Genomic DNA, 16,092 nt, shown 5'->3' with positions numbered 1-16,092 from the left:
CTCCTGTTCCTCCACAATGAGGTGGGGGCTACAATTGGCTGGTAGTTGTCTTTTAGGTGTCTCTGATGTCTCCACTTCAAAGCGAGCAAAGAAATGATTCAGTTCCTCTGCCAATGAAGCATCCCCTCAGCAGGGATGACATTGGTCGGTTGATGGTTTGTAATTTGTTGAATACCTCGCCACACCTGCCTCATGTTATTGCTATAAAAATTGTCTTCAATCTTCCTCTTATAATCAGTCTTGGCCTTCCGAATATTTTTCTTCAGATTAGCTCTGGCAACACTGTATGTTGCCCCATCACCAGACCTAAAGGCCTTGGTCCTGTCATGCAAGAGGCACTGGACTTCCTTGGTCATCCAGGGTTTCTGATTGGGTTAGATCCTAATATGTTTATCCACAGTGATAGTATCTGTGCAGTGTTTGATATAGCACAGAACAGTTGCAATGTGCACCTCTAGGTCAGGGTGGTAAAAGATGTCCCAATTGTGTTCTCAAAACAATCCTGAAGTTGTTGGGAAGCATCTTCTGGCCAAGATTTCACTGTCTTTATTATAGGCAGAGCTCGTCTCCTAAGAGGGATGTAAGCTGGTGCTAAAAGCAATGGCATATGGTCTGATTGTCCCAAATGTGGTAATTGTATAACCTTATAGCCATTGATGTTGGTATATATTTTGTCCAATATGTTTGCTCCTCTAGTAGCACACTTAAAATGCTAATAGAATTTAGGGAGCACTTCTTTTAAATCAGCTTGATTAAAGTTCCCTGCTATAATATGCACAGCATCAGGATACTTATTCTGCTGACTACTAACAACGTTACACAAGAATCCCAAAGCTATGGTAGTATTGGCATCAGGTGGGATATAGACTGCAGTAATCAAAACCATGCTGAATTCCCATGGAAGATATATGGGTCTTCACTCCTCTACTCGTTGCAGAATACCTTATGCCACCAGACTTGAAATTCTAGACCTAGAAAACCTAGAACTACGCCGCCTTCGGTCCGATCTAACTATAGTTTATAAAATCATACATTGCAATGTCCTACCTGTCAATGAATACTTCAGCTTCAACCATAACAATACAAGAGCAAACAATAGATACAAATTCAAGGTTAATCGCACCAAACTTGATTGCAGGAAATACGACTTCAGCAACAGAGTGGTCAATGTCTGGAATACTCTACCTGACTCTGTGGTTTCTTCCCCAAGCCCCAAAAACTTTAACCTTAGACTTTCTACTATTGACCTCACCCCTTTCCTAAGAGGTCTGTAGGGGGCGTGCATAAGCGCAGCAATGTGCCTACCGTCTCTGTCCTATTGTTTCTTTTATTTTTCTTATATGTATCCACGTATTCATAACTATGTTTTTACTTATATCTATTATCTTGTAAGCAATTGGCAAACCAAATAAAATAAAAAATAAAAATAAATACATTTAAGTGTCATATACTCCAGATCCATGGAGCAGTGGCTGTCTATAGTCTTTGTATTGATACACCAGCTTTCGTTCACATAAAGGCTTAAACCTCCCCCTTTGATCTTGCCAGAATCTGTACTCCTCTCCTGTCGGTGAGCTATGTAGCCTTCCAGCTCAACAGCTGCATCTGGAATGAGTGAATGAAGCCAAGTTTCTGTGATTAGCAAAACACAGCAGTTCTTGATGAATTTAGTCTTTGCAATCTGTAGCCTTAATTCATCTGTTTTGTTAGTCAGGGATCTTGCATTGGTAAGAAATATATTTGGAATTGAAGGCTTGTGTGGAAACTTACTCAGCCTAAAGAAAACCCCAGCAGGGCATCCTCTCTTCCTCTTCCTGTTCTTCTTTCTCCGCCTCTTCTTCCTTCCTACAGGGATAGTGATCCATGGCTCCCCCAGGGAGCTGCCTCCTTCGGTATGTTATGAGAACGTATAAAATCATCCGTAATAGCCTTTTCACATTTCAGTCCAATTTGTAGCAAGGCTTGCCGACTATAGATGCTCCTTGCCCCACAGGATTCAATCAAGGAAAGGATCCAAAACACACACAGAATCATACACACCATACACTGAAAGAAGGAGTGGTTAGCCGCAACATCCATGTGCGCAGCCATCTTGAAAGATAGGATTTTCTGTTGATGTTGGTGCCACGGCCAAAGTCTACCCCACTATTATGGATTTCTATTCCCTGGAGAAATTACTGGTTTCTGCTGTATGAAGGAAAGGTCAAGATAGGCAATTTGCAACATCTACCTAATGAGTTCCTCAATTTATGTAGCAGCGATGAACTTATTGCAAACAAATTCAGGAATAACATTAAATAATAGAACTGCCTCTTTCAAATGACAAGGGCAAGCCATGGAGAATGTGCTTATTTATTTGGAGAAACTAATATTCCAACACTCAGCTGAATGTTGTTTTAAGTTGAGGGGAAAGAAGTGAAAATGTTAGATTCATGGCAGATCAACTACACATGTTGTCATCAAAAGAATCTTTTGTTAAGCAAAAAGCATCTATATTTGTCTTGCTACATACCTCTCTTCTTTAATAAAATGATGTTTCTTCTTGAATTTTAAAAGCAGACAATAGCAATCTGCTATGGTCATTCTGTTTTTCTGTTTAGGTAAGGAAATATCACTAAAAGGACGATGCAAAGGATCACTTGTTATCTAGTACTGAATATTATTCTGTGGTTTATTTATTCTACTTGTGCATGATCAAACATTGTCACTTAGTTCCTCTCTTCTGGGCTGTGTAGTGAATCAAAATCCTTGTTCTTCCAGACAGTTGAGAAAATGAACAAATATTCACCTGGCAATGAAGCGTTCACTCTTAACTCTCTATTGATAATATCTATGCTTACTGAATCATAACTAGTTCCAGATGGGACAGAAATATGATTGGTCAGAATACATCTGCTCCTAGAAATTAATTGAGCTTTGAAAACCAAATCAATAATACTTCAAAACTGTTCCACTACCCAGTTTCAATAATTCATCAGTAAAAGGCAATACCAGGCAATTCCCATTTTCCTTTAGGTTTGTCATCCATGCTGGTGATAGTCTTGAATTTTTTGATGAACTCCATTCTTAAAGTAAGCATTCATTAGACCATTTCCCACATAAAGTTATCTGCAAGTTTTCTTTGCAAAGAGCAATGGCTCATTAAACTCATTTCTGAAGCTGTGCAAAAAGATTGCTTAGTTCACTCTGTAGATGCACATGCCAGTTGCTTTTTTTCCACTAATATGCTATTTCTTCCTTGATGCTTAGAAATAATTTTATATATGCAGTACTGCTGGAGAAAAAAATAGTAACCCTCTTTTCTTAGGATTTCATTTGCATTCTTCTACAAAAAAAAATTAATTTTCTTATTAGGCTAGCATATTTGAACTCCAGGTAGAAAATACTTAGGTTAGTTAGGTTCTGCTGCTTTGTTCATTGTAACGTCTATGAAAGAATGGGTTATTCGCTCAGATTGTGATCTCTCCAAAGAATTCTAAAAGCAAACATTAAAGTGAGAATAATGTAAGCCACATGGTCTGCTATGGTGTTTCAATAATATATCTATTACCACATGCTTTTCCTAATAATCATTAAGACTGGTGGTGGATGTTGTTCTCCATGCATTTCTGATCTTTGAAACTTAAGAAGGCTAACTGTAATAGCATGGACGAAAGAGGGAAGCATCTCTTTTGGGGAATTATAATTGAACTGAATGCATGTTACAATACACAGTGTAATTTTTCTCTTCAATTATATTGTCACATAACTTATATGTAATATCAACTTTGGGTAGCAGTTTTGAGATCAGTATGAACATGCTGCTTTTGCAAAGATACAAATAATGGAAATGATATATTGTACTGTTTCTGTATTTTTTTAAATCATGCCTCTTTTCTATCAGGTTGATATCACTGAAAATGCAATTACATATAGTGATAGAGTTTTGTTTGCTTTGGTTTGCTTTTTACTTTTTTTACTTTTTCAGAGGGGCTCAATGAAAATCTGTCACTATTCATTTTTGATAATATTGCTCAGTTAGCCTTAAGTTAGAGTTAAGTGATTTATTTTGAGAGTACGTTGAAGTAAATATTTCTTAGAAGAGAGAGAGATATCTTTTACTTTTATATATGAGCAGAATTATTGCATACATTGCTTATGGCCATGTCCAACACACTATAAGTCTGTTGCTGCAACATTATCTATAACAGTGGTCTCCAACCAGTGGGCAGTGAGAAAATTTTGGTGGGCCGCAGAGAAATCTCACTCCCAAAGCATCCCCCCAAAGCAATTAATCTAGGCTGCGCAGAAACACAAGGCTGCGCCATCCACATGGCCCGCAGGAACACTCCCCACCCACTCACTCCTTACCCGGCAAACTTGCCTGCTAAAATTGCTATTTTTCCTTTTTCTGACCATCATCTGTTCTGCTGTGCCTGGAGATTTAGATCTAGGAAGCAAGAAATGGTTGGATTTCTTGCTTTCTAGTTAGTCTTTAGATCTTCGGCTCTGCTTTTAAGCACAGCCGAACCTCCCTTAGGGCTGAAGATTCTGTTATTCAGCTCAGACTCACGACAAGCAAATTTGAAAGACTGAGCTAGCCGATGGCAGTTAGCTAGATCACTGAATGATTCTGTGAGCAACTCAATCTGCCTTCCTGCTTTGCCTGATTTTGGGTAAAAGTTGCTCTTTTTTTTAAATAAAAAATTAAATATTTAAATACATGGAGTGTTGTGAGTTAAAACAAATTAGGCCACACCGACAGAACCAGTTAGTGGTCCCTGGGATTTAAAATTATGAGTTTGGTGGTCCCTGAGGTCCAAAAGGTTGGCGACCCCTGATCTATAATTTTGGAAATCTTTCTCCTTGAATTTTCTTGAAAAACATTGGGAAAGAAATTAATATTGCATCAATTTCCCCTTGATATAATTTAGTAGCACAGCAATGCACACCAAATTAATTTAAATTCTTAGATATTAGTTCATAAGAATACTAAACAAAACTCTTTATATATAAAATTTAAATGCTTTGTGCACAATTTCGCAATCTTGCAGCATTAGAAGAAAGGAAGGGAAAGGGATGAAGTAGTGTTTCCTCACTACTTGTACCGAACAGTTATCTTCCTTACATTTATATCATAATTACAAGATATAGTGTTTAAGATGCCAGGAGCTGTTTCAAATAACCATAATAAAGCAAAAATATATTATACATTTGAGTTGTAATATTCTAGGTTTTATATAGCATATTGTCTTTGACAAGAAATTCATACAAATATTTGAGAAAATGTCCAACTTTTTTAACATAGATGTGTTGGGTTTTAATACCCAGAATTCCTTAGCCCATATATTTATTTACTAACCTAGGTTAATGCAATGCTTTGGCTAAAAATATAATTAAGATATGTTTATTTAAAGGAATGAGTAATGCAGTGCATATATAACTCTACTTCATAACAGTCACTTCTTTCAGAAGGAATCTGGTACCTGGTTCAAGCAGTAATGAGATAGACAAGAAAGACTGCCGTCTACCCAAAACTCTGAGTGATACCAGAAACCCTACGATTTCTTGAAGGTAATAGAAAATTGGTTAGAATAAGTCAGGGATGCTTAAATCTGACCCATGGGGCCAGCCTAGAAATATCAAAGGACTGGCCAGCACAGCCCTCCATGGCCTATTTTTGGCTGCCCTGGCCTACAGTAGTATTCTGACAGCCAAAAACAGGATGCAAGGAGGCCCTGTGACCACCCCCCATAGCCCATTTTGGGCCTCCCTAGTGTCCAGCAGCACTCTGCCGGCCAAAAATGGGATGCATGGAGGCTCTGCAAGACACTCTGTGGCCCATTTTTGGCCTCCCCAGCCTCCAGCAGCACTGCTAGCCAAAAATAGAACGTGCTGTTGATCAGTTTTTTCTGCTAGTGGGTCTGTGCAGCACTTAAGATCCAGGTCTCAAAAGATTCTTTGGAGCGTGAAGCCATGAACAAATAACACCTATCTGAAATTTTTTTAAATTAGCTGCATCTTTTCCAGGCAGCTAGCTACAAAAGGAAGAATATGACACATTGAGGAAGTGCTGACAAAACCATTCAAAAGAGAGAAGGAGGGGGAGGTAGAGAGGCAGAGAGAGAGAAAGAGACTCAGTCAGCAGTCTTGGTGCAAATGAGAAAGGGATTCCCTTGGAGACCCAGCACTTAAGGTGACATTCACACACACACACACACACACACACACACACACACACACACACCTTGTTTCCCTCCAACAAGGTTTTGGGAAAGCGCTTGGTTGCAAGGTGGGCTGCTGCATTGTTTGTCTTGCAAACTTGGAGAGGTGCAGGAAGGGAACGCAAGCCCAGTTGCAATGCTGGAAGAAGGAGAGGAGGAAAGTGGGGAAGAAGCAGAGGAAGGAAGAAGAGGTAGCAGAATAAACAGGAAGCAGGATGAGGAAGAGCAAGAGGAGGCACAAGCAGGCTTAGCAGAAGGAGCAGGAGAAGGAAAGACCTGGAACTCAGTTGTTGCAAGCCAATTGCAAGCCCAGCTGCCGGAGAACCTTTGCACTTTGCACGTACCGGCCTTACTGTTTGAGGGCAGGAATAAACTGAATTAAGCCCTTGCATTCTCGCCGGTGGGAGAGAGAGCAGGTAGCCCTTGGGAGAGAGAGGCAAACTAATCATCTAATTGAGCAGCCTGTTCTCTGCCCTAATCACCAGCTGGGTGGGTTTGGCCAGGGGTATGTGACAGGCAACACTCTTCCTGCACCCCCAAAAAACAAAAAAGGGGCCGTTTTTAGCATAGCAAACCTCCCTGGAGCCTCAGGAGACCCAAAAAGGTGTGCAGGGTGGCGGTGCACCCCCGATGCACCCTCCCCCCGTGCACCGTTTTGGGTCTCCTGAGGCTCCATGGAAGCTTGCTATGCTAAAAATGATCCCTTTTTTGTTTTGGGGGAGGGGGGGGTGCAGGAGAAGTGCTGCCTGTCACACACCCCTGGCCATGCCCACCCAGCCAGTGATTAGGGCAGAGAATGGGCTGCTCAATTAGGTGATTAGTTTGCCTCTCCCTGGAGCTTTAGAAGACCCAAAATGGTGCAGAGGGGGTCAGGAGGGCGGTGCCCCCCCATGCCTCCCTTCCCCATTTTTTGGCTTTGCAAGCCTCTCTGCACTTACCTGGGAGCCAGAACCAGGCGCATGACAACTTCTGGGAGGGGCAGGATGGGGCGGGGGAGCAGCTGGTCTTTGGAATTACCGGTTCGCCGAACTGGATGTACAATTAACATCTGGTTCACCTGAACCGGTAGAATGCCACCTCTGGTGAGCTCCCTCATATCACTGAATTTGTCATCTTTTATCTTAATATTTTACCTGTGATTTATTTAATTGTAATTTTTTTGATTGTTGTGAGCCATCCAGGATCATTGAGAATTGGGTGGTATATCAATTTTATAAATTATTACTAATATTAAGCCCTCCTCTAGGGCTCTGTCTGAGGTAGTAACAAAGATTGATAGACTATTGGACATCTGGTGAAATTCATTTATGCTCTGCTCCTATACAAAAGAGTCAAACCCCATAGCAGCTGGGGACTCTACATGTCTTTAATCTCTTGAGACTATTTGTGCCAAAAAGTAAATCTCCCTTTGTCTGGAATATCTGTTTTGAATGCAAAGGGAAAAAAATGCATCTTGAGCCTGTATCAAACGCCCACCATGGCCATGCCCACTGGCCATGCCATGCTTCCAGCTCTCAGAGATCAAACACAACCCTGATGCGGCCCTCAATGAAATCAAGTTTGATATTCCTGGAAGAAGGGAAGACATTGGAGGAATATAATGTATTAAATGTAGTCAGTTAGACATGTAGTCAGGCAAGAAAACATGGACATATAATCCCCAAAAGATGTGATTGATTAGGAGATGAGGAAAGGAGATGAAAGAAAGGGGGGGGAATTTAAACCACTAGAAAAGAGTGGGAAAGTACAGTAATTCAGTGAGCTGCTGGTAAGGGATTAGTCATGCTACCAGTTACAGTGCTTTGTCCTATTCACAAACCTACCTTTCAGGTGACTTTATATGAAAAGAGAGCGCAATTGTTGCTGCCATTGCTACTTTCTTGTGAGTAATTACTTGTGCTCCTTCTTTTTACAGCTATTGTAGCTTTTTCATTTCCTCTGTGCATTAGAACTGTCTCCCTATTCCCCAGTGTCCTGCAAGAAAAATGGTGCTCTAAGATTCCAGAAGTTTTTATGTATGAAATACCTTATTTATGGTTCTGTCAGTCTCTGTTTTGAATAGCACATTTCATGCCTTTCTTTCTCCTTATTTGTTCTATAATCATATATTTTAATAAAAAATAAATATTTATTTCTGAATGTACTTTCACTACTTCCTACAGTATCTATTTTCTTTTTCAGAGTGCGGCAATATAGAAGGGGAAAGTTCAGTTTTAAGTAGTGTTGCTTTTCTTCCTTAATTCTGCTGAACTTGAGAGTGTTCTTCTCAGTCTTTAGGAAGGGTCTGTGAGCTTAAATGATGGTGATACTTTTATGGGTTGTTGCTTTAGCCTAAATTTAGAATGGTGAAAAAGATACCTGATGACCATTCAACATTTGAGATAATTTTTAAAAAAATATTCCAAGTATTGTTAAATGTTTATATAAATTTGTTAATAGAAAATAAAATCCCAAAAGATCAAAAGCATAGAAAATAAAACATGCAGCAATTTTATAATTAACAAACTTTAAAAGGGTACAAGTCAGTAAGAGATATCTGCTATTGCACATGATATTGTAAACAGGTCTAAAGAAATCTCACAGCTTGTTTAAGTCAGTTTGTTTCTACTGCAAGAATTTTGAAAGGCAGCTGGTAGATTCTAAAGCTTTTGTGAACAATACGGGGAGAAAAACTTTTTCAACTTTTGAGATTTCAGAACTCGAATTGCTTTCCCAAGAGAATAATGTCACTGACATCTTGCTGAAGAGATTAATAGAGTGTTAACCATTTAATTATACAGAATGCTTTCCGTGTAATATTGGATTGGAATCTTACACATTTGGAGAGAGAATGCCATTAATACTGTGTATAAAGTAATAATAAAGTTATTTTTCAGCTTCTGGTTATTTCTGCAATAACTTAACATAGCATAATTCAGGATTAAATTAAGAATATGGACAGTATAATCGACATATGTAACTCCTGCTTGTTGTGCTATAAATCTTAAATACTAGAAAACAACCCCAGTGTTCTATAATTTTCTTACTATTTTATTCTCCTATTAGATTACTCATGGAATCCAAAGATTTGACTTACAATGTTGACATATCCAGGCTATTACTATCAATGAGTTTTAATATGCTATGGGCCAAACAAGTTGTTAATTGATCTTCTGTGGCCAAATGGCCTCTTTTATCTTTATCTTCTAGCATTCATTCACTTGCTGTCAATAGAGATTTAGTTCAGCTACCTGAATTTCATACCAATATCTTTCCTGGCAACCATACTTAGAGAGAAAAATCCAGACCTTTCTTTTTGTATGTTACAATTCTATTCACTGAGTTAATCAATTCATGTTGTATGTCAGGAGTCAGTTACCTTGCTGTTCCATCCTTAATCTTGTCTAGCACAAAATTATATTTTCCCAGAAGACTGATAATACAGAAAATGTCCATAGATTCACCTGAACTTTATTGTAAATTTACTTTCCTGTGAATTTTAAAGGGCAATTTAGAGAAAGTGTCATGAATAGTGTAACTTTATCAAATATCTGTTTCTCTATGAGCAACTGCTTCTGGATTCTATACCTGTGCAACAGTATTATCTTCTGTGAGTAGCTCTTCTCAAAAATCATGTCGCGCTGATATGGGCATTTGAAGCTTTAAATTTTAAGTGAACCGAGCCACACAAGCAAGCAAAGCCCTGCACACATATAGGATGCATGGAACATGTAAAACCACACACCCCAGTCCACAGAAAACATCTTCACAGAGGCCTGAGGAAGTTGCCTGAGAGTGTAAACTTTGTGGAGGACCCTGCATGAAGCTGATGATCCCCACGGAGACTCTTCAAGTGACAGCTGTGGTAGAGGACATCACATGCCAGGTAGATGTCCACCCCAAGACCAAGCTGATTGAGATACGGAGGAAGGATCCAGCTGATGGAGAGGGTCCTACTGGGGCAAGCTGCACATCCTGACCTGATGATGGATCATTCTCTCATTGCTTCCCAAGAATCAAGAGCCACTATCCTGGAGAGGAGATAACTGGGGCAATTGACTTAAGCGAGACAGGAGAATGGTAATATCAAACTGCAGTGTGCAGTCAGATTTTCAAGGCACTACCCGGTTAATTTGAGCAACTAAAGATTGGGCAGGAAGTTCATAATCAACCGGTGCTACAAATACCTCCCTGAAGGGACCAATTTACCCAAGTTTCCCATCAGCCAGTGGTGGGATTCAATTTTTTTTACTACCGGTTCTGTGGACATGGCTTGGTGGGTGTGGCAGGGGAAGGGTACTGTAAAATCTCCAGTCAGAGGTGGATTTGCCAGTTCTCTGAACTACTCAAAATTTCTGTTACCAGTTCTCCAGAACTGGTCAGAATCTGCTGAATACCACCCCTGCCACCAACCCTGGGCTTATCACAGCTAATTGGCAAAAGAAGTCCTCCCAGAAGGTCCCAGTCTACTGCTGTAGAAGCTGTGGTAGGAACTTGAGCTACCAGTACTCTGGCAGCAAAGTCAGCAAAAATATCACCTAGGAATCAGCCCTCCTCTGCAGTTGAGGTTCCCCTCATCCAACAAAATACTCCCAGGATGGATGTTTGTGAGATGGATGGGTGTGAGACCAGGGCCAAATGGTTCCAGCCCAGGCACCAGCGCCACAACCGCCATCTGTCAGAGCGAATGCACCGCCACCTTTCAAGCCTGTTTTTGATGGGACCACAAGCAAGCCTTCTTTCTTCTAAATCAAGCCTGGTCTTACATCAACTATCATGGAGATGAGTTCTATAATGATAGAGAAATTGTCTTCATCCTGGGCAACAACCTAGAAGAGGAAGTATCAGAATGGTTTAACCAACTCCATGACGAAAGTGCCCCAGAGTTGGATAACATAGATTACTTCCTATGAGAGCTCCGAGCCTATTTCAAGGATTTTTTCCAAGTCCAAAAAGCAGAAGCAGAGATTAAAATGATGGAGCAAAAGGGTTGGCCCACAAAAGAAATTGTTCAAGAATGTCATCGCCTGGCCGGGAAATTAAGAATTTGGCCTGAACGGATCCTGGTGCATTACTTCAAAGAATGAGGAATTGCTAAAAATATGCCTATGTAGAGTACCAGGAGACGAAGCCTCAAGTGGTACCAAGTGGCCATTGCCACGGATAATGAAATAAGACAGCATTGCCATACCATGAGTATTTAATACATTGGAAAGGATACTGTATTTCAGAAACAACATGGGTAAAAAGTTGGAAAGTAAATGCTGACAAATTAATTAAAAAAATTCATGAGAAGAATCCTCACAAGCCTAAGGGGGTTCATGGAGGTGGCAGTGGAGGTTAGAGTTTATTTAATCTATTGTGGTTATCTCTTTGCAGGAAGTTCTTTTCACTTAAAAGGGGCAGCCTGTCGACCAGAGGTGGTATTCAGCAGGTTCTGACCAGTTCTGGAGAACTGGTAGCAGAATTTTTGAGTAGTTCAGAGAACCAGCAAATATCACTTCTGACTGGAGATTTCACAGTATCCTTCCCCTGCCACGCCCACCAAGCCACATCCACAGAACCAGTAGTAAAAAAATTGGAATCCCACCACTGCTGTCGACCCTGAAGATGACATATGTGTAGCCATATTTTATTCTAGCTTTTGTCCATTTCTTTCCCTAGCTTCTTTGGGCTTTCTGCAAAGGAATTCAATTCTATTTCAGGTTCATCACTCTTTAGCTGGTGAGAGGGGGGTTGTAGAGATAAAGGGGAAATGTTATGTCTAGGTGGCATTCTTTGCCATGAGAACAGAGAAGGTGCCTGCAGCTGGAGGAAGATGGAGTTTGGAGTCATCAGACTAATGGACTAAGAATTGATTGGAGATTGTGATTCTGGGGGGAAGTTTCAAACTTTTGCTTTTTACTAGGTGTAATTCCGGAATCTAGCCAGAGTTGGAATTACACCAAGTCATTGCCAATTTGATATATACCTAATCAACAGAAAGAAAGATGGATGCCTTGGACTTTTGTTCAGGGAAGCAGTTACTTGGAATGCTGACACCAAAGGTTGGGGGCTGCTGTCATACAGTGCAACTGCCAGATTAATGTCTACAAATAACTACAAAATGGCTATGTCAGACTTTTAAGATAGAAATAATTATCTTTAATCCATGAATTAGTGAAATAAAGCAGACATACTATAATTCTATAATCCTGTCCAATATTGTTATACACTAGTTTTCTGGAGGAGTTGCAATAGGAAAATAGAATGATTTATGATAATTCTATTTTAGAGTCAAGTAAAGAGGGCTTAAAAATAGTGTAGACAAGACCAAGCTAATGCAAGTTGGCAATGTTCAAGACAACAGTCCAATAACATTAAAAGAACAGACCTTAAATTTGTGGAACAATGTAACTCTCTTGGTAGCATCAGATGGGGGAAATAGAAGCAGAAGTAAAATGCTGAATAGATAAAACAACTGCTGTCTTCCAACAAATGTGCTCAGCATGGACCACATCCACACAGCAACCAAGATCAGATTATTTAATGCCATTGTCATATCAACTGCCATGTATTCCAGTGAAGCCTGGAAATCTATAAGAATTACTAATAACATCAACTGCACTTTGCTGGATGTGCTCCACATGTGAGCAATGTCAAGCAAAGACTGCAATCAATTGGATACCATCAGATGGTTAAGAGAAAAAGAGGAGGACCACAGTGTCAGAATATATTCATGAACTGGAATAGAACTTTGTAACAGGGTCAGCCAATGAGAGCTGAATTGAGGGTTGAAACTTAAAAAGAGAATGTAGGCATGGTCTGTGCTCATCTCTAAAGTGAAAGAGAAACTAACTTATTCGCTTGCCTGCTGAACTAAAGTGAAACTGATGTCTATTTCTGAGCTCCTGAATTGCTGTTAAGCTCTGAATCTGTAACATGTCTGCTTCTGTTTGAGTTTGCTCTATGTTGAAGAAATCTACAACTGGTATTGTAAAATTTACTTGTATTTATAAAAAAGTTAAATGAAGCCTCAGCCATCTGTCTTTACTTTTCTGGCGCTGAATTTACGCTGCAATACTTTGAACACATAGAATATCTGGTGCCAAATAGAATATTTCAGAAAGATCTTTAAAATGGAAGACTATGGAGACTGTAGCTACTGATTGAAAACTATGGACTTGGAGCAGTATACTTGTAGCCCAATGTGCTAAGTGCAGGATGTGATATAATAATTTCCAGTCATTTGCATAAAAATGTTTATGACTATTCCAAACTCTGCTTTTCAACAGTTTCTGTAGTCTTTTCTTGCTTACCTCTCATGTTTCTCTTCAGAAGTTTCTGTTGTGAAATTGATATAGTTCTTTTTAATTTTAAACATAAATAATATTTTTTTTAATTTTCTGGATCTTTAAATTTTGTGTTTAACTTGGCTTTTATGAGAAACTATTGCATACAATAGAGAAAATATAGGTTATGAATTCATCACAATTTTGTCAGTCACTAAAATAAAAGAACAAAAATATTGTGAATACAAAATTGTTAAATCAAAAGAGCATAGAAATACAACTAGATGTAAACTAGGTAGAGAGCTGAGTTGGGCTGAGTTGAATGAATATTCAATGCATTATATCTTTCCCATTTTGATACTTGATTCAGATGTAATAAATGTATTTTCTTTTTAAATTGCCCAGATAGGGGTAAACAGAGAATGTGTTAACTTTTAAATTTAAATTTAAATATAGACAAATTAATCAAAGTAATAAAATGTACCATTCAAAAATATATTATTTTCCAGGTAAATGCTGTAACAAACATTAAGAATTATCTAGGTTTTTTTTAATACTATAATTTGAATATCCCATCAGATTTAACATTTTTTCAAGGAAACACTGTATTAAAATGTTATGCCGACATGGAAAAAATTACATCAGTTTAAGTTGGTTATGCAACTATTATTTCTAATCAATACTTGTGATGCATTACTTTATGTATAGTTATCTAGCTACTGTTGTCTATAAATATCCTACAATGTGTGCAGGTTGCCATTTTTATGTAATGATTATATATATATATACACACACACACACACACACACACACACATTATTCTTCTAATTTTTTTATATGCTGAATTGATGCATATTTTCTATTTATACCATATTCATATTTTTATTATACTATACACATCCTAAGAGAAAGCTTAAAATTAATTATTCATTCCGTTAGACCCAATAGAGATAACACAAAAACTATTAATCACACATGACAATATTTGGCCAATTTTTGATACTATAATTTGAATATCCCATCAGATTTTCAAGGAAACGCTGTATGAAAATGTTATGCCAACATGGAACTGTTAAAAACACCTAAACCAAGTTTTTATCAAAACAATAAAATAAGTAGGAATGCAATGTCTTTATAAATTGACACAGTTCAGTTTCCTTCACTCTCTTCTCATTCACATACAAGTATGCCAAAACCTTTAGCCCCACCCTGTCTGATGGGCTGTATCACTGGCCCACAAACTAGTTTAAAAAGTCAGTAGTCCACTCCTGCTTGGATAACTGAATATGGAGAAAGTTCTTTTTGCAAGAACAACAATGTAACAGATACTATAAAGGTATTTTGGATCTCCAATGCATTTAGACAATATAATAAAGAATGCAATAAAGAAAAATATTCATTCAAATAAGACTTTAAAGTGTAATGTTAACATAGAACAGTAATGCTTCATGGTTTTTTTTAATGAAACAAAAACTGTTAAAAAGTTATTGTATTTATGTAGTTACTTACCAATCACATCTAAATTATATTAAAGTAACCAAAATATCTTTACAATCCCCGAGGCATGTCACAACTTTTGAGTACTCCTAATGTTTGGAAATTGAAAGTTGAAAAATTTGATACGCCCATATGTAGAAATTATTATTCCAGAAATTCTTCATTTTAAACTGATTAAGCTAGCTGAGCCTGTCCATAGTTGTAGGTGAATTATTAGCTTTTTAATAGATAGAAAGCAGCAAGCTAGAGAAAATTACAATTAATATCTGGGCAATTAGCATAAACGCCCCTCAAAGTTGTGTATTCTCTCCATTGCTTTTCTCTTTATATATACCAATGACTGCATTTCTGAGGATCCCTTTGTTAAAATACTGAAGTTTGCAGATGATATAACAGTCAATACGGTCTCATTCGAGCCAATGATGAACCTGATCTGAGGTTGAGCAACTGGCCTTGTGGTGCAGCCATAACAGTCTGGAGCTGAACATGCTTAAACAGTAGAGATGAGAGTAGATTTTAAGAAGAGCCCTTCTATTCTACCACCCCTTAATATATTCAACAGCACAGTATCCTCAACTATAATCCTTCAAGTTTTGGGTTCTAGAATCTCCCAGGATTTTGAATGGACCCCGAGCATTAGAACCATCATTAAAAAGGCACAACAAAGAATGTTCTTCCTACATCAACTCCAGAAGTTCAGACTGCCCCAGGAGTTGTTGATACAGTTTTATAGGAAAATTATTGAGTCTGTCATTTGTTCTTCTATAACTGTTTGGTTTGGTACAGCAACCAAACAAGACAGGTATAGACTCCAGAAGATAATTAGAATTGCAGAAAGAACAATTGTAAATGGTCTGAACCCTAACCCTAACCCTAACTGAGAAAATATCTACAGACCTCTTCCATCCTGGACATAAATTGTTTCAAATCTTTCTTGCATGCCAAACAACTAGGCATAGGGACAGATTTTTTTTCCTTCTGCCATCACCCTGCTGAACACCTAACTCTCACAGTACCGTCTATGTATCTCATAACTCATAACTCATGTTGTATGGCTGCATTATTAGTATTAGCCTTCTTTTTTTTTATTACCCCCTCTTTTTGGTATTATGATTAATGATTACTCTATTGTGTTGCATGTA

General features: G+C 38.5%; 1 protein-coding gene across 8 annotated transcripts in view; it reads left to right on the top strand.

Moving 5' to 3' along the window:
* TPK1 (thiamin pyrophosphokinase 1) overlaps positions 1-16,092 on the top strand; it is a 397,642-nt gene that overhangs the window by 263,479 nt on the left and 118,071 nt on the right. The window lies entirely within an intron of this gene.

Source organism: Notechis scutatus, chromosome Z, assembly GCF_049901735.1.
Source record: "Notechis scutatus isolate UNSWTSFEM ecotype Mainland chromosome Z, rNotScu1.2, whole genome shotgun sequence".
Classification (NCBI taxonomy): domain Eukaryota; kingdom Metazoa; phylum Chordata; class Lepidosauria; order Squamata; family Elapidae; genus Notechis; species Notechis scutatus.
Note: the sequence above shows the minus strand (reverse complement) of the source record. Positions and strands in the feature narration are given on the sequence as shown.